This window comes from Ictidomys tridecemlineatus, chromosome 15 (assembly GCF_052094955.1).
Source record: "Ictidomys tridecemlineatus isolate mIctTri1 chromosome 15, mIctTri1.hap1, whole genome shotgun sequence".
NCBI lineage: Eukaryota > Metazoa > Chordata > Mammalia > Rodentia > Sciuridae > Ictidomys > Ictidomys tridecemlineatus.
The window spans coordinates 12123374-12146474 of NC_135491.1; the positions used below are offsets into that span (position 1 = coordinate 12123374).

Here is a 23101-nt window from a genome sequence, read left to right on the forward strand (position 1 = left end):
GGAGCCACACTCTAGCAAGGCAGCAGAGGCACACCTGTGCCCAGGCTGGGTGGAGGGGGGTCCTGCGCACCCTGGAGCTCAGTCCCCACAGAGCACTGGGAAGCCTCCAAGCAGTTTAGGGAATTACTTACCTTCCAAGTGTGGCTGTGAAGGAAAGACAGTGGAGACAGGGGCAATGTTTGTTGTAGTTGTGTGACAAAATTATATACATAAAAGTGTGTGACATCCTTCAAAGATGTCTCCCTGAGGGTTGAATTTGTACTTGAACCACTCAGCCTCCAAGGCAAGTTTAAAAACTCTATCAGCAAAACACCTCTCTAGTGTGTTACTATCTCGAGTTTTACTGAAAAACCTGCAAGTAGTTCCAGGTTTATTCAACACCTTCATTGCTAGGTTTAGCAGAGTTGGTGCTAAATCAGACGTAAGGTGTTCTCCCAAATCCAATTTACTCCCAAAGCACAAAGATCTGCAACCCTGTGGAGACTCCAAAATCTATGGTAGGTTTTGGTGAGATAGAAGAATGAAAACTTTAAGTTCAGGCAGATCTGAGTTCAAATTCTGACTCTACCACTGACATGTTGGGAGATATTAGGCAATAATCAGGGCTGAGGACTGTCACCAGGCCTTCCCCTTTTGTTCCTTAGTTTTCTTCCCCTGTAACAGGTGGCTAACACCAACTTCACAGGATCACACTATAAATTCAAAGCAAAATATCCATAACAGGACCTGGCACATAGATGGCCCCTAATAAATATGTTTCCTCACTGGAATGTAACTCTCTGTCACATGTTACCAACTCTGTCCATATGTCCATAAAACCATGATACTTAATGAACACCTATTTGAAGACAAAAAGTAAAATAATAGACCTACTGCAACCCCTACCAATGCTGTTAGCCCTCTGTTACTTTAGTCCAATTTTCAGGCAGGCCTCAAAGCCAACCTCTAGCCCCCAAATTAACTCTGCAACCTGGAAGATCCTAGACCTTCTTTTCATTATTCAGTATTCCTGGGAAAGCTACAACTCTGGTTCCCTGAATAAGACACACCAGTGAAAGGACATGTTCTATACATAAGACACCCATACCTCACACAAGAGGGATCTGTGAATGAGATTTGGGGTCTATGAATATCCCTAAGTGGTAACAGAACTGGGTAGGTATGTGTTTTCCAGGGAGGCCTAGAATGCTGCAAACCTAGACATCTATAGTATGTTTGGGACCATAGGGAGATTTTTGAAACTTTGCATTAGTTGCCAACATTTTTAAGTTGGGAAATTTTAGCTAGGTGAGGTGGCATTCATCTATCATACTAGTTATGCAGGAGGCTGAGGCAGGAGGATGGCAAGTTTGAAGACAGTCTGGGCAACTTAGCAAGATGCTACCTCAAAATAAAAAAGGCTAGGTGTGCAACTCAGTGATAGAGTGCTTATCTAACATGCAAGACGCCCTGGGTTCAATCCTCAGTACTGGGGAAAAGGATGGAGAAGAAGAACTAGGAGATTTCACATAAAAATGGGATTTCTGGCTTTTCTTGAAAAATTAGAAAATCTGGCAAGTCAGGGCTACCTTTGTGCATAAGCACAGTCAGTGGACCCATCCCTGCCCTGATGCTCATTGCTAGGACCATGAGAAGCTGAGTGGACCCACACTAGGGTTAATGCCCAGAGCCCTTGCTTCCCACAGATTTGAGTGGCTGGAAAACTTGGGTTTGGCCACCTCACTGGGACTTCACAAAGTATTATTTTCTCAGGGTAGTGCTTCCAGTTGTATCTTGAGCTCCTACTTCCTAAGGCTACATGATTTGCAGAGAACTTCTTTCATCTTCACAACACCTCTGTGTGGTTGATACTGTGATTTCCCATCCTTTGGCAGCTGGGGAAACTGAGCCATGCCCAGGATCACAGAGCCACCTGTCCATCCTTCCTCTATCTCATTTGTCCTCTGGACAGCACTTAAGGTGGGGTCTGTTATTATTTCCCATTTATAGGTGAAGAATGGAGGCATCAGTTTTTCCAAGTCCCTTGCAATTAGGCATACCTGACCCCAGAGCCATGATCTGAGCCACTGTTAACTTCATCTCTCTCCCACTGAGCCCTAACACTCATCTAAAGGAACACCCATGGTTACTAACACCAGAACTACTGATTTGGTCAGAAAGCTACAGTACATATGGAGAAAGAGAACAAATCAGTCAGACTCTAACCTCTGGGGTTTGGGGATAGCACAGGGAAGGAAAGCAACCCCCCAGGGGAGGCCAGTGACCAGGACTGGAAAGCAGAGGCTTCTGTGAGTGGTCAGGATCCCTGAATACAGCAATACACAAGACTTTGAGGCCATGGCTCTTACCTCTTAGGTAGACGCAGCAAAGCTAATACATTCAGGCCACCAACCCGGTCCAGTAGAGAACCTAGAGAGAGAAAGAGAGGGGTGGGGGGGGAGAGAGAGAGAGAAAATGGAGTCAACATCCCAGGGAATTGGTCTCAGCCTCCTATAGGATGATGCACCCCTCCAGCAGACGAATTTTCTTCCTGTCTCTCCACCAGGAGTTGTAAGTTGGTGAACTGTGAAGGCAGGTACCTGGAACTAGGTTCCTGCTGTCCACTTGTTACCTTCAGTAGTCATATCTGGCTCCTGAATCTCAGTGTCCACATTCTCGTAATGGGCATATTGGTATCTGCCCTAGTTGCATATATATTTTTCCTATCAGACAGGAAGCTCCTTAAATGACAGGGACTGTCTTGCAGTTTAGCATGTGGCAGAAGGCCTGGTAAATTTGAGATACTCTCTAAGTACATAATGGATGACTGAATGAACGAATGAGTTAATTAATTAGAAAACTGTGTATCTCAAAAGACTGCTGGGAGGATATAGTGAGAAAGAAATTTGAAGAGTTTCTTGTTATTAGGTGCCTATGTACTGTGGGGAGATGAAAATGAAAATCCTAATGATGATATTTCTGACTTGTGCATTTATCCATTCATTTTTTTCCTTTGGTTAGTTAACAAATATTGAGGGGGCATAGACAGGGCCTCTGCTCTGTCTGCTGGCAGGCTCAAAAGCAAGTTGGGGATACAGAGTAATTCCAACACACTGGGGTAGACAGAGAGTGCTTCAGGAATCCTAGAGGATGTTAGGGAAGACTTATGGAGGAAGCAAACACCCAAGCCAAATCTCAAAGACAAATAAACTCTAGTCAGGCAAAGAGCCAGGTAGAAGGAAAGAGTATGTGAGTCCTTTGCCTTCCAGGGTTCGTGACAGAGTAGGAAAGGATAAAACTTTGGAGATCACAGAAGCGTCACCCTGTAGGGCCTCAAGAACCTAGTCTAAGCAGTTAGGTTTCACCAGAGATGGAGAGGGACAGGATGCAGTTTGTCTTTGGATAGGTCCTTCTTTATGCTATGTAGAGATGGAGAAGACAGAGAGATAGACAGGAGGTGTGATGACCCACCCCCAAAGTGTTTTCACTATGTTTCTTAACAACCTGCAAGAAGGCAGAGTAAGAGACGGTATTGTCCCTATTTTACAGATGTGGCAGATGAGGCTGCAGGAGATGTGACTCACCTGGGACTGAGTACAGTTCAGCGAGGGAAAGAGCTGGCTGCAGAGTTCAGGAGGCAGGGAACCTCCTCTCTTCTCAAAAAAGCTGCTTGAACCCACATAAGGACAACTCTTGCCTCTGCTTGCTGTGGGCATTCAGAGAAAGGGCCAGGCAAGGACTGTGGGATAGGGAGAGACTTCCCAGAACAGACAGGTACTGACACGTGGAAATGGCTCAGAGTAGCAGAGCTCTGTGGGCAGTGTCACAAAGCCAGGAAGCCCAGCTCTGCCTGACATCTGTGTGTCCCCGAGAGTATGCTCCTAAGAGGGGAGGGAGACAGGCCATGGCCTTCAGTGTTTGATAAATGACTTTTCTATCTCATGGCAGATCTGCAGGCACAGAAGGGGAGACTGAGGCTCAGGATCAGCCAAGGACACACAGAATTCAGAGAGTTATCAAAGTTCAGGAGGAGACAAGAGAAAGAGAACAAGACGGACTTAGATGGAGGGAAGATGAGAGAAAAGAGATGGGGAGACACAGAGAGGAAGAGTGAATAGCCAAAGAGAAAAGTCCAAATTGGAGAGAAAAGGGGAGTAAACCCAATCAGGGGCCCCCAAATCTTCCTCATTTCCCTTTCTCTCCACAGGCCTCTAAATGGGCCTCCATTCTCAAGGACAGAAGGGGATCAGGACCCCAGTCCCTGGGGCGAGGGAGGAGCTGGGGTTGCTCCCCCTCAGGGGCTGCTCCCCCCACCCCCGCCCCAGAGCTAATCAGTGGCTGTCATCTCCACGGTGAGGTCTTGGTTAAGGAGATTTAGGGCCAGGATCAATAGGAAATTTAAAAATCGATGCAGCGCGCAGGGCAAAATCGATGGCGTTTAATCGCCTTGCCGATTCCCAGTCAAAACAATTAGCCGCGCTGAGTGTTGAACACGGTGGCAACACGGCATTAACCGTCAATATTGGTGTAAGTGATGGCGGGGCGGGCAGGGAATCCCCAGGTCTCAGAGGGGCCCAGAGTCAGACACTGCTTAGGGCTGGGGTCTTCCCCAGAGGCAGTGCCCCCACGTTGGGGCTTCTCTCCAGCAGGGCCCACTCATGTCTCTCTGCCCTGTCACCTTCGGCATACTGCCCACAGGCTGCACAACCCTGGCCTGCCTTCCTCTAGCTCTCCTCGCCCCACCTCCCAGGCCCCCAAACCCCCATATCCCTGACAAAGGGGAGCGGACCCCTTTCCCAAATAGACAACATCTCCCAAGCAGAGAGTCCAGTGGTGCTGGAAGCTGTATTTATTCTGTCAGTACCTTGAGGCTAGGAATATTTAGAAGACTTCATCTTCCCACTTCACAGATGAGCACTCTGAGGAGGAACAGAGAGAGGCAGTTGGCCCAGTTACCAGGCTCAGGAAGAGGAGCACGGATCGGAAACCTGTGTGTCTGACTCCCAAGCCTTGTTCCTTATAGCTGCTGCACAGAAGAGGTGGAGTCTGATGTTCACAGAAAAGCAGGCTAGGGTTCGGGCCTGGCCCCTCCCAGCCAGGATATATAATGGTTTGTTGTGTCCTAGGGTTGGTCTGCCACCTGCCTGCCAGATGGTGAGCTACTTGAGGGCAAGAGGGGGCCTGGCTCCCCTGGGTGTCCCCAGCATTGCCTAGCACCGGATATGGCCCTATATCAACACCTGGGAGTGCCTAGGGATGATGGTGCCACTTGCCTCAGAGACTGCCCGCATACAACCCCACCTACGGACAGATGGACAGAGACCAGCACCCAAAACACATTGGTATGAATAACTCAGCAGGCAGCCTTAGCAAGAGCAGCCGGTGTCTCTGAGCACTGGCTACATGCCAGGTGTGGCTAGATGCTGTGCAGGTGAGGGCTCTCAGAATCCTCACAAGTCTGGGCAAATATCATTCCCATGATACTGCTGAGAACATGGAAGCTCTGAGAGGTAAAGGCACTTACCCAGGGTCACACAGCCAAGAGGGCAGGTCTGTTTGACTGGAATCTGAGAGGCACAGGACACAGGGCAAACAAGATCTAGGGGCTACAAGCAAGAGAGCTGGATGCAAAAAGTGGGCAGGAACCTGGACAGAGGCCCAGACAGGGGACCAGGAGTAGCCACACAGGACAGGGGGCCTCTCAGTTTGGGAGTTCTGCGTGAAGAGGGCAGAAGCTTCTATGGCCACATGCTTCCTGGCATGGAAGAGCAGGAGGGAGTGTGTGGGCAGGGAGGAGGCCCATGAGATGAGCTGGGGATTGATCTGACAAGGTCCTAATCAAATGGTCAATATCGCTGACCTGACCACTTAACCTATTGATAAGCTGGCGAGATTGGAGCAGGCGGCAAGTGGGCTCAGGAGCGAGGCAGCGGAGGGGTGGGGAGCCTGATGGGGCGTGGCCCAGATCCTGGCTGTGCCTGGGTCTGGGGGCTAGAGAGTGGTCTCCTCCTCAAATGCCCCTGTCTTCCCTCTGACAGGTCATAGGCCTTCCATCTGGGGACTTCCTCTACCCAGGCTTCTCTCTCTTCTCAAGGATCCGCCGTCCCTCGCTGAGACTGGGAACGTCCCCAGCACCCAATCCACTCCCAGCTGCCCCCTCTATGCCTTCACTTCTCACAGATGTGAGAGTCTGCCTGTCTAAGCCTCAAAATCCTCATCTGTTAACTAGGAATAATTACAACAGGGAAAGCTGGGAAACAACCAGATGTCCTATGACTGGGGACCATCACAATAAATGGTCATACAGCAGCCACACAAAGGGGCACTGTGGAGTCGTGGTAAATATGCTTGAAATAAATTCATTGACAAGTGCTGTACATAATCCATTGTTAAAAAGGATAAAAAGGCAAGTTATACACAAGTATGTAGGATATAATCCCATTTTATGAAAACACACACACCCCTGTCAAAACAAACAACAAAAAGGTTCAGAACAGAAAGCTGAATTTGGATCATTGGCATGTGAATTTTAGTGAGTTTTTTGGATAAACTCAAAGGCAGTCTTCCACTTGAGAAAAAGCTAGGTAGGAAAGAGATCAAGAAGTCACATTTTTCTTTTTACTTAAGTAGACTATTATTTTTTTCTCTTTGAATATCTGTATTTTCTATTTTTCTACAATGAATGTGCATCACACCATTTGTCTGTAATTGCAAGAAGTGGAGCTAATGAATAACTGCATTGGCTGGACTGCAGCCAGAGCTCAGGGGACCCACAATGAATGATGCTTCTCTTCTCCCCTTTCCTAGCCAGGTTTGTCTTACATCCCTTCTTATAACCAAACCCAGCAGAGTTCAGTGCCTTCAAGAATGTGAATGAAAGTGAAGTCTGCTGAATGGAGAAGAGTTTGCTCCTGTGGTTTCACTCTCAATAAGTAGGCAGACTAGGACCAAGCCAAATTCCAGCCCCTCCCCTCTTTAGGAAGCTGGTTAAGGGCTTACAGACAAGAGGAACAGCTGGAGGGAAAGCTGAGACCCAAAGAGAGGGAAGGGATTTTCCCAAAGTTATTCAGCTGGTATGGTAGAGCCTGGACCAGACGCTGAGGCTCCTCTCCCCTGGTTCCTGGCTTGGGCCATTCCATTGCTGGGAGGGAAAACTGCAAGAGCAAGTGAGCATACAGACTGCCAAGAGAGTGTGTACCTCTGCAGGGCAGAAGATCATGGGGGTTAAAAATGAGGTCCACTGCCCCCTTGCTTTGCAACCCTGGGCAAGTCTCTTCACTTCTCTGAGCCCTAGTTTGCTCAAACATGAAAATACTAATAATTCCTGGCTCTTAGTGAAAGTGTGAGGAGTCGACAGGACTATGCTTGTACGTAACTTAGCAGAGGATCTAATACAAAGAAGGGGGCAAGTGAGTGGTAGAAATAATATTATGATTATCAGCCACAAATGCTATATGTAAGATGTGAAGATGGGGGGAGGGGAGAAGGTAACTTAAGCAAATAAGTAAATACAACGGAGACATCTGTCTAAATATATTCCTTTGTTCATTTGTTCATTCATTCATTCATTCATTCAGTGAACATTTCCCGAGTCCAATTCTAGGCCAGACCCCATGCTGGGCTCTGCAATCCAGACATGAACAATGAAAGTTCCCACTGGGTTGATAAAGGGGAATTAGGGATGGCTGGGGCTGGTCCCTTGTCTCTGAGAGTTGCTGCCTCAATGGCTGCAAAACCGTCTCTTGGGGCTTCTGCTGAAAAGCACCATAGGCCCCCCACAGTGTGACTGGTATGCTACCTCAGGTATGTATGTGTGTGTGCACACATTGGAATAGTAAGCTCTGCACAAATGGGTTATAGTCACCTTTTATAATTCAGAGCACCGAGCACCAGGCCTGACACTCTGGGGACACTTCATGCTTGCTTTTTTCCTCCATTTTTTTTAATGCACAAAAAAAAGTTCAAAGCACCTCACACAATGCCAAACACCTGGCAGGTGCTCAATAATAGAGCTATTATTAGTGTCATCATCACACGTGTAGCGGCTCCTCATTTCCACAAAAACCTTATTTTGCCGATGAGGAAACTCAAGATATAAAAAGAGTAATGTGATTTCCCCACAGCCACACAGCCTAGACCCTAAATTGGGTGTGTCCTATTTCACAGTCTGTGGTCCTCCCTCCTTTGTGGCTGCAGCCAGGTAGCAGGGACCAGTGATGGGGATGTTGGGGGTGAAGGAGGGGAAGGGCAGCAGCCTGTAGGCAGTGAGCAGACATGATGTGGGGAGGGGGGGTAAGGATGAAGTGGAGTAAGGGGGGGAGATGGGAGCACAGCATGGGATGACAGTTTTGTGGTCTGGCTGCTTCGGGGCTCAGCTAGGAGGTAGGCTGGTTTACCAAGGGCCCCACACAGCACTGATAGGTGCAAATCCCCAGAAGGTGAGTTCCCTCAAGCCTGTTTGGTACAGCAGACATCCTCCTCCACCATTATATTGGGCAAATGGGATGACAGGGGATCTGGCTCTAGTTATTTGGCAGACATCACTGAGCACATACTCTGTGCATTGTGCTGGACACTGGGGTTCTGCCAGGAACAAGACAAAGTTCCTGTTCTTGTGGCACTGATCTTCTAGCAGAGGAAAAGATACAGTAGACGAGAAAGTATACTTAAGAGCTAAGAAGGAAAATAAAGCAGGTAGGTGTGGGTTATAAGATGATGTCATTTTAGACTGAGTGGTCAGGAAAGGCCTGTCAGGGAAGCTGAGTTTTGAGTAACAGCCCAAGTGAAGTGTGGAGGTAAGAGCCTTTCTGGCAAAGATACAGCAAGTGCAAAGGTCCTGAGATAGAAACAAGGTGTAAAGAACAGCAATAAGGCAAGTGACTTGAGCTTCTTGATCCAGGAGGAAAGGAGTAAAAGTCAAGTAGGCAGAGGGGCACCAGCTCATGTAGGACCTTAGGTCAGAGGAGAAATTCTTCTAAGCGTGAGGAAAGAGTAATGGGCTCCTGCTGGGTGAAGTGGCTCACACCTGCAATCCCAGTGGCTCAGGAGGCTGAGGGAGGAGGACTGCAAATTCAAAGCCAGCTTCAGCAACTTAGCAAGACCCCATCTCAAAATAAAAAAAAATAAAAGGGGCTGGGATGTGGCTTAGTGGTAAAGCACCCCTGGGTTCAACTCCTGATACAAAAAAAAAAAAGTAAAAGAATAACTGTCTCCCTCATTTTGGCAGAAAAGGAGTAGTCTCACCCTCAAAATGCAGGCTCCACTCTCATCCTTCCCCTACAGGGCCTTCTGACTCACTCATTCGCCTCGAACAAGCCCTTAGAGTTCCTGACAGGGCTTTGTTGCAGTCAACCTCCCCAGAATGGAGACTCCTCTGGAACAGGGAAGATCCTGGCTCATTTGTGTGCTCTGGCACCAGCTTGGGCCTGGCCACAGAAAGACTCAGCAATCTGTAGAGTTCAGTAATTGTCAAGGGTGACTGAAACCCCTGACCCAAGCCCCCAGAAAATCTCCACTTAGGGACAAGACATAGCTTGTTTAACTCTTGCCAGTGGCCAAGATATGGGGCCAGAGCAAGGCAGACAGTCCTTCTACCTCTCGGCCAGGCCTTCTCCACAGTTCCCAGAGTGGACAGGTAGGGCAGGAGGCCTCAGGACAGGTGATCTACTCACCAGGGTCCTTTTCTCCAGGGTCTCCCCAACCTATCCTTCCTCCATACCAGGCACCTGCTCACACACCCTGTGTAGTCCCACCTCAAAACCCTTCCATAGCTGGGTGCAGTGGCGAATGCCTGTAATCTCAGTGGCTGGGGAGGCTCAGACAGGAGAAGCATGAGTTCAAAGCCAGCCTCAGCAATAGGGAGGCACTAAGCAACTCCGTGAGACCCTGTCTCTAAATATAATACAAAATAGGGCTGGGGATGTGGCTCAGCGGTCAAGTGCCCCTGACTTCAACCCCCAGTACCTCCCCGCTCCCCCCAAAACACCCTTCCATGTCTATGGGTACATCTAGAATAGATTTCAAGCTTCATGCCCCTTGCCAGATGTGTCAAGCCTCCTCACTCCTTCTATCCAGTGATCCTGGCCTTCATGTAGCTGTTGGGACATTCCATACTTGTTTAGACCTTCACACCTGTGCACAGGAAAAGTCCTCTGCCTCCCTCTTGCCCTGCCTCCTACTCACCTTTTAAGCTCTGCCTTGGCAAAATTCCCTGGGTGCCGTCTCCCTCTGTGCTGTCCTCCTGCACTTTGAGCACCCGCCCTCAGAGCCCAGAACCTGGGCCCAAGCTGGAGAGACCCTATTTCCCACCTAGGGACATGCCTGAAAGGAGCTTTCTAGAGGGACAGATATGGCACATGCGGTGGGGACACAGACATCTGAGTCCTGCATTATTTGTGCCTGTGTGGCCTGGTGAGTTTCAGAAGGGTGATGGGTGCACATTTAGAATCCACTTATGTGTCTGACGATTAGCTTAAAGGCCACTTCCTCTGAGGTGTTACACCTGACCACCAATCTAAACCAGGCTACCCCATGACCCAACAAATCCTTGTTCCTCTCCTTTCAAAATGCTATCACTGTTTACAGTTAACCATACAAAAAGATCTGATCTGTGCTGGTCCTGTTGGCTCAGACATCTTGGAGAGTGAGGCACAGGCCTGTCTTGAAAACCAGTTTCCATAGCCTTTAAGAGAGGGACTGCCTCATGTAGAAGCCCTGGACCTAGGTGATGAGGAAATTAATTCCAAAAACATTTTGAAACTTGAGCATCTACCCATTTTCATATCACTCTAAAGGGATGAGGCTAGACTAGAGGCTAGAATGTTTGTGTGCTATAACTCAGAATATGCTGCTTTTGGTCACCATGTGTGGCTTCCCCATATATCTCTGAATGTGGCCAGTGTGCACTTATGGGCATGAGGGCTATGATGATGCCACATCTTAGTATCTGTATTTGTATATTTTTTGTTGAAAAAAAATTCTCTACATGAGGAGCACCCTGGTGTTTTAATATTTGTCTTGCCCTGTGATGTCCCAGTACCTACGTGCCTATATAGATCTGGGTTTCCATACATTTGTATATGTGTTTATCCTTATTTCCAAATCTGCTGTGTCCATTTCAGCATTTCTGTAGATACACCTGCAAATGTCTGTGTCCCTTCAAGCTTTAGTATATATGCATTTTCTAAAGGAATCTCTGATGAAGGGCATAGGCCTCAGGACCCATGAGTGTACATACATGTCTTTCAGGTGTTCTAGAATCTGTGTAGCTCTGTTTCAGGAATACTGAATATACCTGCATGCATATTATTTCAGAATTTGCCTATGCATATGTTCACAACTTATGTGGCAGGTATGCGTATGGGTGTGCACATGTCGGGGGTGATATGGGCACATGCGTCTTTCTTCTCCTGGCTGCTGCCTTCCCAGTCTGAACTAGTACCTCTTCTCTCTCTCTCTCTCTCTCTCTCTCTCTCTCTCTCTCTCTCTCTCTCTCTCTCTCTCTTTCTCTCACCCACACATGCTCATATGCGCCATGAGGATGGGGAGGGGGCCTGGGGTGTCAGCAAGCTCCTGTGTCACAAGGTTAATTTCTCCACAGCCAGCCAGGCTGGGCCCTGAGGGGAGTGGTGGGGGAGGAGCTGGTCCCCACAGCCCCTCTGATAAATATGTATTTGGGGCTGCTGTGCTCAAAGGTCATGGGGGGAGAAAGAGGAGGAGGGGTGGTCTGCACTGTGCTGGGCTGCTGGGTCCCAGCCAAGCCCAGCATGGGTTGTGTGACACCCTCCAGAAGGAAGAGGAGATGCCCCCTCATCCTAGTCTGGTCCACTCCACCCACAACCATGCTCTGAGAGAGATATTCAAAGTCTGGAGCAAGCAAGCACACAAGCCCATGCCCCCAATATCCAGACAGAGGCTTGAACAAATGCACAAAGACAGACTCGTGGGCTACCAGACGCATGGACAGCTGAGTCCAGAGCCAGACCCATCCCTTCTCCCTCATCCCAATCTTCACTCCAATATATACATGCATAGATACATATATATGTAAGTATATATGCATGTATGTGTGTACATATATACACACATATACACACACATATGGATAAGCACACAAGAATGCATAGCATCTCACAATGAAAAATGTCCCTGCACGTAATACACACACACACACACAAACACACACACACACACACACGCACAGAAACAGATGCACTTTGTGGGTAGGCTACATAAGGATGCATACCAAGAGTACTTAGACACAAAGTTCTACAGAGAGGTGCACACTGACAACTACAGATAAATGTACAAATACACATGTGCCCAAACACACACACACACACATACAAAGACCCCAAGATACCTCCACCGGGAAGATGCATGATGGAGCCAGCCTGAGAAACTAACCCTGCTGCAACATAGCCTGCTCTGGCCCTTTTCCCAGTGAGGCAAGAATGGTCGCCTGATCTCTGGTCCATAGCCCCCCAGCCAGTTTCAGCCAAATGCGCCATCATTTGTCCAGCTCTGAGTCACATCAATTGTCGAGCCTCCCCTCCTCACTGACCAGCCATCTCAGCCATCGGCGGCCTCGGCCATTAGCCGGCTCTTGCCTTTGGCCTGCATTTGTTGAATTTCCCTTACCTGGCAGAACTGTCTGGACCAACGGAGCCCTTTTAGGGTCTGCCTGACCCTTTCCTCAAGGGAGTCTGATGTACCCTGTTGTGTGACCCTCAGCTCATGCCTCAGGGCGACCCCCCTCCTCAGCACACTGTTCAGACTGTCATTCTTCAATGACCGCTAGCCACAGTGGTTCTGGTGGATTTCCAGGCTGTGTGTCTGAGTGTGTGTGTGTGTGTGTGTGTGTGTGTGTGTGTGTGTAAGTCTGCTTGTAGGTATGTGTGTATGGGTAGTAGGATGGCTACAGCAGTGCTTTAAGTCAAAGGGAGTGTGTGTGTGTGTGTGTGTGTGTGGTGTGTGTATGTGTGTGTGTGTGTGTGTGTGTGTGAGAGAGAGAGAGAGAGACAAAAAATAAGGGGTTAGGATGTCAGCAGCTGTGCTTAGAGTCAGAGTGCCCAAGTGCACAGTTCTGCATACAAGGAGATAGAATAGCATGGGCTGTGCTTCACGTGTGTATGCGTGTGTGTACGTATGTGTGTGCTTTAATGCAGGAGTGGTTTGGTGCATAGGTCTGGGCTTGGTGTGGGGGCCATGAGGAGCTGTCTGTCTTGGGCATGGGGGACAGTACAGCAGGCATCTGTTTCTCAAGCAGTTGTGAGAAGTGGAGTGTGTCTCTCAGACTCTGTTGCCTGTGTTTGTGAAAGTGACAGATGCTGCCTCCCTGGCCTCACTGCGGCGGATTAAGTCTGTGAATGCCACATGAGTCTGCACCCTGGGTGGGGGAGGGTCCCCAGCCTGCTCTTATACTGGTGTGGGGGGGCACGGCCCTATACATTATAGGATCCCCGGGTGAGGACTAAAGTACACCCTGTATTAGTTTCTATGAGGGAGACTCTGAAAGATACTAGGATAATGATCCTTGTTTGTGTGCGTACATGAGCACACTCATGTTCACACACTGGTCCATGTTGTCCAAGAAACATTGTCGTGAGCTTCACACAAGCACGCGTGCGCATGTGTGTGTGTGTGTGTGTGTGTGTGTGTGAGAGAGAGAGAGAGAGAGAGAGAGAGAGAGAGAGAGAGAAGAGGTGGGGAGAGAAAGATTGTATGCATGAGAGCTCCCTGCTGCTGGCCAAATGAAGTACAAACTTCTCAGAAAAGCATCTGAGCCTCCATAAACGGGGCCTTGCAATATAGGGACAACCTCTTCTCAGGGACATGTCCCCAATCTGGGCTGTTTCTCCTTCACTTCTCTTGGCCATGTTAATGTACTTGCACCACTCCCCTTCCTCAACTCCTGAGCATCCCTAAAGACCCATCTCCCTGTCTATACCCTTGCCTTCCTCTTTCTTCAGATTCTTAATGAACTAGAAGCTCCCTTTGTGCTCACAGTCCAGGCACCCAGAATCTTGTCTAAGGCAGAAACCGGTTCCACTCTAGAGTCCAGGCCCAAGTCAGTCAGTGGCTAGTGATTAACAATGGTTTTTAGGTAAGAAGCCATCATGTACCATCACCCGATTACCTCAGGGAATTTACCCCACTATATTTATTCAGTGATTCAAGCCACCCAATAAATACCCTTGAATGCAAGGACTTTGTACGTGGGGCTACCACCTCCAGCCTCCTAAATATGTCAGAGCTAGGAAGCTGCCTGCCTGAGGATCAAAAGTTGGGGAGGTAGATGAGTGAGGGAAGGTACACCTGCCTCCCGAGGCCACCACATGCATCTGAGAAGATGGCACATGGCTTACTTGGAGGAGTTGAGGGAAGGGAGGAAGCGAGGCAAGGGTCAGAGCCAGTGAAAGGATAGGACGCTGGGGAAGCCAGTACAAGGAAATGGTGTTGGAACAGGACAGGCCTCTAAGGATGGAGCTCGGCATAGGGAGTCAAAAAACCTTGGTTCTAGTTCCAGCTTGGGTGCTAATGGGCTGAATAATGTGGCTCTCAGAACCTTCATCTGTAAGAGGAGCACCACCAGGGCTGCTGTAAGAGCTGAGGAATGTAAGGAGCACCATCAACACAATTATTATTAGATCAGGAGGTGTTGGGCCTGAGGGAAAAATGAGTGACGCATTTGGAAAGAAGAATAGACCTGAGGAGACCCCACACCCATTCTCTCTTCTAACAGTTCTCCATACTCTGGTTTCTCAACCATTTCCATCCTGAAATATCCTGGAAATTAACCAGCACATGTCATAGAAAGAAATTGCTCTCTTGTCCCCATCTATGTCCAAGCAGCCCCTAGCATGGCCATGTGTCCCTAACCCCAACAAGGGTCATATCCCCACACATCACATTATGATCATGTTGCATCAGGGATATGAAAAGCTCTACGTAGTGGAGTGCTAAGGTTGGGGTCTTCTTTGGTTGTCACATTGGTGGGGGAAGAGGTTCTGGCCTAAGGGCCCTGCATGCAATGAGAGAGTATATACCAACCACATGGCAGGTGGCCCAGAATAGCCACTGGGGGGAAAAAAAAAAAACTGGCCAGCATGCTATCTAGGATGCACAGGCTAACAACCTCTATTACACACAGAGCATGGAGCAAGTGTACGCACAAGCACATATACACACACACTGTGGCTCAGTTCTTTCCTACTACAGCCCTACAATAGACATCTCCCATTTTCCCTATAAAGACTGGCAAACCAAAGTGACAGCTACCATAGCCCCCAAAGCTGGCACCGTAACCTGTCAGAGGACTGGCCAGAGCCTCAGGAAAATGGGGGTCTGGACTTCCCCACCAGGCGGCTGGGCCTCTGCCCAGCATTACCTATAAATCAGGAAGTAGATGTGGAATCACATTAGCAGCAACTGGAGACGCTGTCTCTGGCCCTGAATGGCTTCTCTCCTAGCAAGGCAGTCACCTGCTGACATGGGACACTTTGTGACTATGGAAGGGATAAGGATGGTTTTGGTGTTCTGGCAGACAGCGGAGAGGAAAGATCTTTTCTTGTTCTCTCCTGAACCCTTTGAACTTGCCATGCAGGCATACTGTCAAACTACCCGCACGCCTGAGACCTTGGTGCACTCACACATCCCTTGACACTCCACCCAGACCCTGCTTCACAGACCTACTCACTCTCCTACCTGGGACACACATAGACCCCTAACAACAACATCGACAATAATAATAGCTCCATGCAGGAGTGGCACTTTCGCATATGCGACTTTCTTTAATGTGTACTCTCATGTGCACACACTACAGTCAGACTTAGTACGCACATACAGAGCCGCTACTCCAAATATGCTGCACACAAGAGTATCACATGTCTACCGCTGATGCCAGCACATAAGCCTGTGCACGCGTGGATGCTTCCACACGCGGAGCCAGAGATGGCCTCCAAAGTGTACACACAAGTGGCACATAAACATCAAGACGAGGGAGAGCCAGTACAAATACATGCACGGACTCTCTCTTGCATGTGTGTCACCCATAGTGGGGGCCCCAAGTACCCGATCCCCCCACTGAAAACACATCACAATTCTACACCTTTTGCTCCTCACTCTGCCAAGGCTCCTGGACACAGTCCTTCCTGAACACCTCTTGCTACGCACACAGGCCTTGTACACATGGCATGCTGCCGCCATAGTCTGACTCTGTACACACCAGTCCCCCACTGCGCACTGACTGTACACTGTCCCCCTCATACCCTGGGGGGTGGGGGAGACAAATTCTCCTGACAGGATGGTAAGAGACCAAAAGCTACTGACTTAAGTGGCTAATTGGGTCTTTCTCTAAATCCAGGGCGTATTCCCCAGTTCCACAGGCCCCAGGTGGAAGAAGAAAGTGGGGAGTGGTCAGCAGGACAGAGCCTTTCTTTTGGATCTTTTACCTGAGACTCAGAAGCTCTAAGGACCCTCTCAGATGGTCACCCCCACCCCACAATTTCCTCCCCTTTTCCCTTCCCGCTAGCTAACCATGTCATTTTCTTTTCTGTCCACACCCTTCTCTCTCAGTGGGGCTGAGTCCATAGCCACAAGCCCTCACTTAAGATTGTCCCCTCCCCCTCCCATACCCCAGTGAGCATCCAGCAGGACATCTCTAGAGGCCAGGAGGAAATAGGGGGTGGCACGAGAACCCCCAAGACAGACCCATACCTGAAGCTGGAAAAAAGAGGATAGAAATACATGGAATTTCAGAACACAGGTTAGGCCCTGGTGGGAAGTTAGGAGATCCCTGCCTTCACACAGAGCCCCTCTCCCTGGCACCCTGTTCAATGCTGATGCTGCAAAAGTGATGAATAAATGAAACTGAGGGAGGGGTAGAGAGGACGGGCAACTGGGGAAATGAGTGGCAGGGAGAAAAGAATGAAAGAAAAGGGAAAAGGGGGAAGGGAAAAAAGAAAAAGAAAGGAAAGCAGTGGAAAGAAGGGAGACAGAAAAAGAAACACTGAGGGGGGAGGGAGAACGCTTTCAGTGAGAGTAGGAAGAGAAACTGGAAAACAGAGAGAAAGCAAAGCCAATAAAGGAAATAGAGAGGGGAGCTGAGAAAGGACACGAGAAGGGGAAGAAAACAGAAGGGCGCAAAGAAGCACAAGGAAGCAGCCAAAAGGGTTCCCCAAGTTACAGAGTTTGCCTGGAAAGCTGAGGGGTGCTCCGCAGCTCCCCAACATCACTCTGGGGCCCTGGAGCTCCGCTTTTTACCTCTCCTCCTGCCTGAAACGCCACCGCCTCTCTGTGCCCCATCCCTACTGTTTCCTCTTCTCATTTCCCACCCTTCCCGCTGTCCAAGGCACCCCATTCCTTTCTCTCACCCCTCATTCCCACCCCCAGCCCTTTCTCATTAACGTGCCCTCTTACCTCTCCCCCCCATGCACCCTGCTTGCTTCGGAGCTTCAGACAGCATCACCAACCAATATCCTCACCATCATCACACTAAACCGGCCCCCACACCCCCAGGAAAGGAGAGAGGGAAAAAAAAAGCAGGCGGTACCGCCACCAACCCTGACCCCCTCCGCCTCATTTTCTCCACAGTCACCCCTTCCTTAAATGTAGGGTCAAAATGTGAGTCCCACCCAGCCCGGGAGTCTTCCCCAAGCGCTGCAGCCGGCCGGGAGCAGATGCCACATCGCCTCTCTTCTCCCATCTCGCTCCTTTTTTTGTGTGCGGTGGCCCCGGCAGCAAGGTGTTTTATTTTCATCATCTTTTTATTGGCATTATTTTTTCTTTTTCTTTTCTTTATTTTTTGGCCTTGGGGCGGCAGCGACGAAGCCGCCGCCGCTCGTCTCGTCCGCCAGCGCCGGGGCTCGTCTCGGGCTCTTTCTCTAGCTGCGCTCTCCAGCCTGCCTCCTTTCTCTATCTCCGCTCGCGCTCCTCCGTCCTTTCAGCTCCGTCCTCTGCCCACTGCCCTCTCCTCTCTCCACTGCCTCCCGCTCTGCGCCTCTCCTTCCCCAGCCTTCTTGCCCCTTCTCCCCCCCTTTTTTTAAATCTCCCCCTTTACCTCCTCTCCGTCCCCATTTCTTCCCAACCCTCCCCCCCATCTGTCCACTGATTCCCTTACTGCCACCAACAGCAAGCCGACTCCCCACCCCCCAGCCCCCAAATAATAAAAATACCCAGCCAGGGGGCAAAGCTCGGCGCGGGCGCCGGGAGGGAGGCGAGAGGGCCGGGGCCAAAGCGGCGGCGGGCAGCCGGAGCGCGGTGCAGAGTGAGCGGCGCCCGCCCGGCTCCCGCCCGGAGAGCTCACTGCAATAGGCCGAGCCGGCTGCATTAAGCTTCTTGCAATCAATAAAGCGCGGGTCAGATTATGCAAAGCGCAGATATTAATATGCAAAGTTTTAAAGATTTTTAAATGGAAGGGCGAGCGCGGCGCGGGCGGGCGGGCAGGGGCTGCGAGGGGAGAGGGAGGAAGGGAGGGCGGGCGGGCGGGCGCGCAGGCGAGCTGGGGAGAGGAGGAGGCTGCCCGCCGCCCGCCCGCCCGCCCGGCTGCGCCGCGCCGCCTTGCCTTACCGCTGCTCCCATCGGTAGGCGCCGCTGTCTTCGCCATGCGCGTCAGCTGCACGGCTCCGAGGGGATGGCCGAGGAGGAGCCGCCGCCGCCAACGCTACCCCCGCTCCCGCTCCCGCTCCCGCGCCCGCTCGCTGCCTGCTGCTGGCGCTGCTCTGGCCGCTGCTCCTCGCCTGAGCTGCCGGCGCGAGCCCAGGCGCGCGCCATCCCCGGCTCCCACCTTGTCCCCATGGCAACCCCGGGCCCAAGGATGCTCAGAGAGAGAGCGCGAGTGAGAGAGCGAGGGGGGAGAGAGGGAGAGGGAGAGGGCGGGGAGCGCAGGGGACACGGAGGCAGGGAGAGGCCCGAGACCCACAGAGACACAGAGACTCAGAGATATGCAGAGATATGCTGAAACAGAGACACAGAGACAGAGAAGGGTGGGGTGTAGAGGGGGGACACAGAGACAAGGAGAATCTGAGACCCACAGAGACTCACAGAGATATCAGAGACACACAGAGACACAGAGACAGGAAATGAAGAGGGGCAGGGAGCAGAGAGACACTCAAAGGCAGGGAGAGTCCCTAAGGCCCAGAGACTCACAGAGACACCCAGAGACAGAGAGATGCTCAGTGGCACAGACACAGAGATACCCAGAGATAGGCAGAAAGAGATACAGGAACGCAGACATGTAAGGGAGCGAGAGAGAGGTGGGAACTGAGGGCCACTCAAAGGCAGGAAGATACCTCTAAAAACCAGAGATTCAAAGAGACATCCAGAGACAAAGAGGAAAGGAAGAAGGCAGAGGGTGGGTAGTACAGGGTACATGGAGGCAGAAAGAAACTCATAGAGGCAGACTAATGTCCAGAGACACACAGAAACATACAGACACAGGGACAGATTGCAGGTGGGCAGGGAGATGATGAGAACATAAAAACAGAGCAAGGCACCAAGAACCACAGAGATACCCAGAAACAGAGAGATAAGGGAAAGAGGGCCATGCAGAGAGATGCAGAGCCAGAAAGACACAGAGACACAACACAGAGAAACAGTTGCACAGAGACAGGGAGATACTGTATACATACACACACATATATACATATACATGTTATATATACATATATATATATATATATATATAGAGAGAGAGAGAGAGAGAGAGAGAGAGAGAGAGATAAGAAAGATAGGCATGCAAGAGTCAGTCATAGGAGGAAATAATCACACAGGGAGAGAAAGGCAAGGCAGAGTTGGAGAGATACAAGGAGAGGAAACACAGAGAGAGACAGAGATAAGAGAGAGATAGACCTGCAGAAGCAGAGAACTATGAAGAGCCCTTGAAAGAAACAGATGTACAATGTCAGAAAGACACCAACAGAGACCAAAAGATGCAGAGAGAAAAAGGCAGAGAGAGACAGAGACAGGAACAGAGTCGGACAAGGAGACAGATAATTAGTGAGATGTAGGCAGAAACACAGAGAAATGCACATAGGTTTTCTGAGAGCTAACCTAAGAAACAAAAAGAAATGTGCAAAGAGATACAGAGGCCAAGACATAAAGAAAGACAAAAAGAAATAAGGAGACAGTAAGGGACAGAAAACAAAAACAGAGACTTAGTCAAAGTGATACAGAGAAACAGAGAGGCATGGACAGAGACTGCAAGAAAGAGACAGGAATGGAGAAACCTAAGGAGCCCGAGAGACATAGCCAGATGGAGAAGACACCAGAAGAGGCTTTCTGGTGGACAGAGATCTACAGGGAGATGCAAGACAGAGACAGGAAGAGAAAAATGGAGAGTAAGACATAAAGAATGAGACCTGAAAAAGACAGAGGGGGGACAAAGGAACAGAACCAAGAGAAAGCAGTAAAGGTCAGGCTGGGGTGAGAGAGAGTCCAGAGGGTAACAAGAGGGTCTAGGGGAGCACCAAGGAGAGAGGGCAGGTGGGAGGAGTAAGAACAGCAGGGAGGAGAGGGGAGGAAAGAGAGGAGGGCAATGCCGGTTCATAGAGCACCTCTCTTGTACCAGGCACAGTATTGCTGTAGATGAGGGAGGAAGAAAAGGAGGACAGAATGGGAAGGGGTCCTGGACCAGGCAGAGAAGGTCCTTGTAGGGTAAGTGGACGGGCGAGGGACTCCCACCCCCTGCTGGTGGGGGCATGGTGGTACAGGAAGGCGGGTGGGGGACAGTGAGCAGTACTCAGACCTGGGAGGGGGTCTGGAAGGAGGAGCAAGAAAGAGGAGGAGGAGGATGCGGGCACGCGCAACACAATGGCACAGTCCTGGCTTAGCAACCGCATCTACCCCTGGCTTTGTTACTGCCCTGTCTTCCTGAGTGGACACACAGGACACTTGCAAGGTGTGCATGAGAAACACAAGAATCCACCAACTGCCCACGTGTACAGGGAAGGCTCCCAGAGACCTACATGGCAAGTACGCAAAAGAAATAAATACAGGAAACACCTACCCTGCGGGCAAACAAAGTAAGTAGCTGGGACCTGTGCAGCCTGTGCATAATAGACACGCAAATACCTACTACTCCCCATATAGAACAGCCTCTTGGGACCCACACTGGATGCACAACACACATGAATGCAAGAAATATCTACTCCTGTGCCTACAAAATATGAACAGGGACTTATGCAATATGTACGTAATAGTCACACAACTATGTAAGTGCCCCTATACAGAGCAGGCGCAACAGCATGAGCACAACACAGATAAACACAGGAAATCCTCAATCCACCTGAGTACAAACTCGGCACATGGAATCATTGGTACATGACCATAAGGGACACAGAACTATCCAGTAGCCACATACCAACAGATTCCCAGGACCTATACTGTGTGTATATATCAAAAGTAAGCCCAGGAAGTTTTCACTCCCCCCGTGTATAGAAAATAAGCACATTAACCTAATAGACCTACTTGGTATGAACACAGACACCCACGAGAAGATTCTGGGAGACACACAGAATGTACATAACACAACAAAACATAAGAAACACTCACCATACCTTTTTTATTTTGTGTGTGTGTGTGTGTGTGTGTGTGTGTGTGTGTGTATGTGGTGCTGGGGATTGAACCCAGGGCTGTATGCATGTGAGGCAAGAAATCTACCAACTGAGCTGTATCCCCATCCTTACCCACCATATTTTCATACAAAGGTGCACGAGGTTCCATTAGTAAGTCAAGAACTCAAAAAGTACGTGTGTGTGTGTGTGTGTGTGTGTGTTGACAATATACAAATTACTCACTCTGGAGGGAGCAAGAAAGAACACTGGGCCCCACAGTCTGTATGTGTACAATAGACCCAAGAGAAGCTGCAGCCATGCTCTGTACCTGCTAGAAGAGAAGTTCCAAGACAAGAATGGGGCCAAGAATGTCCTATACCCTTCCTCATCACCAGCATCTAGAAGTATCAGCACATGGGGGGAGTCACCTTTCTAAGAATGACCAAGTACAACTGGGTGTGGTAGCACATGCCTGTAATCCCAGTGACTTGGGAGGCAGGAGGATCACAAGTTTGAGGCCAGCTTGTGCAATTTAGTGAGACTCTCAGCAAATAAGCAAGACTGTCTCAAAAAATAAAAAGGTCTGGGAAGTTAGTCCAGTGGTAAAGCACTCCTGAGTTCAATCCCAGTATTGCTCCCCCACACACAAAAAAAAGAATGACTGAGTGCCAATGTTAAGAACCTTAAAAAGTTGATTTGATGTGTGCTAAGTCCATATTATGTGTTTTTGGAAAAGTATGTTGTGTCTTGGGCCACAGCCTATGTATGATTGGTATCTCTTACTGTGGCATATTAAACAGAAGCTGACATCCCTTACATGCTTACTAGAGGCAGAACCCAAAAGGAAACTCAAGCAAGTGCTGGGTGCAGCTTGTCCTCAAGGATCTCTAGGGTTTCACCTAGCTGAACCACACTCCAGGAGGGTCAGTGCAACACATGTGTACGTACCAAGCACATACAAAGATGTATGTGGTATAGAGCGCATGACACTGAGAAAACGAGTGTGCTCACCCCACTTCTGAAAGAGCCCCAATTCCAAAAGCATAGGATTCCTCTGAGGAGTGTGTATACCTGTGTGTATCTGAGTGAAGGTCATCTCTGGGTATGAGTGTCCCATACATGGTCCTTCCTGTGTGAGAAAACTTAAGTGCTAAGCTCTTATTTCTTCCTCATTCTGCTTGTTCACATTTTAGAAACACGTATAAAAATAATAGTATTATAATATATTAAGTTCAATAAATTGTAAGCTGTGGATACTCTTTTGTATGTGTTGTTGTGGATTGAACCCAAAGCCTTGCACATATTAGACAAGCACTCTACCACTGAACACCCTAAGACCTTTTTTTTTTAACAATTTTGAGATAGGATCTTGCTAAATTGCCAAGCTGGCCTCAAACTTGCTAATCTCCTACCTCAGCCTCGCATTTAGCTAGGAATCCAGGCGTGTGGCACCAGACCTAGCAATGGATACTCTCAATTATGTGTGAGTGCATCTGAACATATCTCTAGACAACAGACGCGTATGTTCACCAATGTAACTTGTCTTTTCATTCATCTGTGGCCACCTGTGT

At 49.5% G+C, this 23101-nt stretch overlaps 1 protein-coding gene across 3 annotated transcripts in view; it reads right to left on the reverse strand.

Annotated features, from left to right (window-relative positions):
* Pou2f2 (POU class 2 homeobox 2) overlaps positions 1 to 18808 on the reverse strand; it is a 76843-nt gene extending 58035 nt beyond the window's left edge. The window contains exons 1-2 of one of the 3 annotated variants that reach the window (XM_078031973.1): positions 18547 to 18808; positions 2349 to 2409 (exon numbers count right to left, since the gene is read on the reverse strand). The gene's annotated coding sequence lies outside the window, so the exon portion shown is untranslated. Of the gene's footprint in view, positions 1 to 2348; positions 2410 to 3563; positions 4639 to 17397; positions 17477 to 18546 lie in introns of those variants that run through there. The other 2 variants (XM_040278832.2, XM_040278830.2) reach the window with 2 other exon arrangements.
* Between the last annotated feature and the right edge of the window lie 4293 nt (positions 18809 to 23101).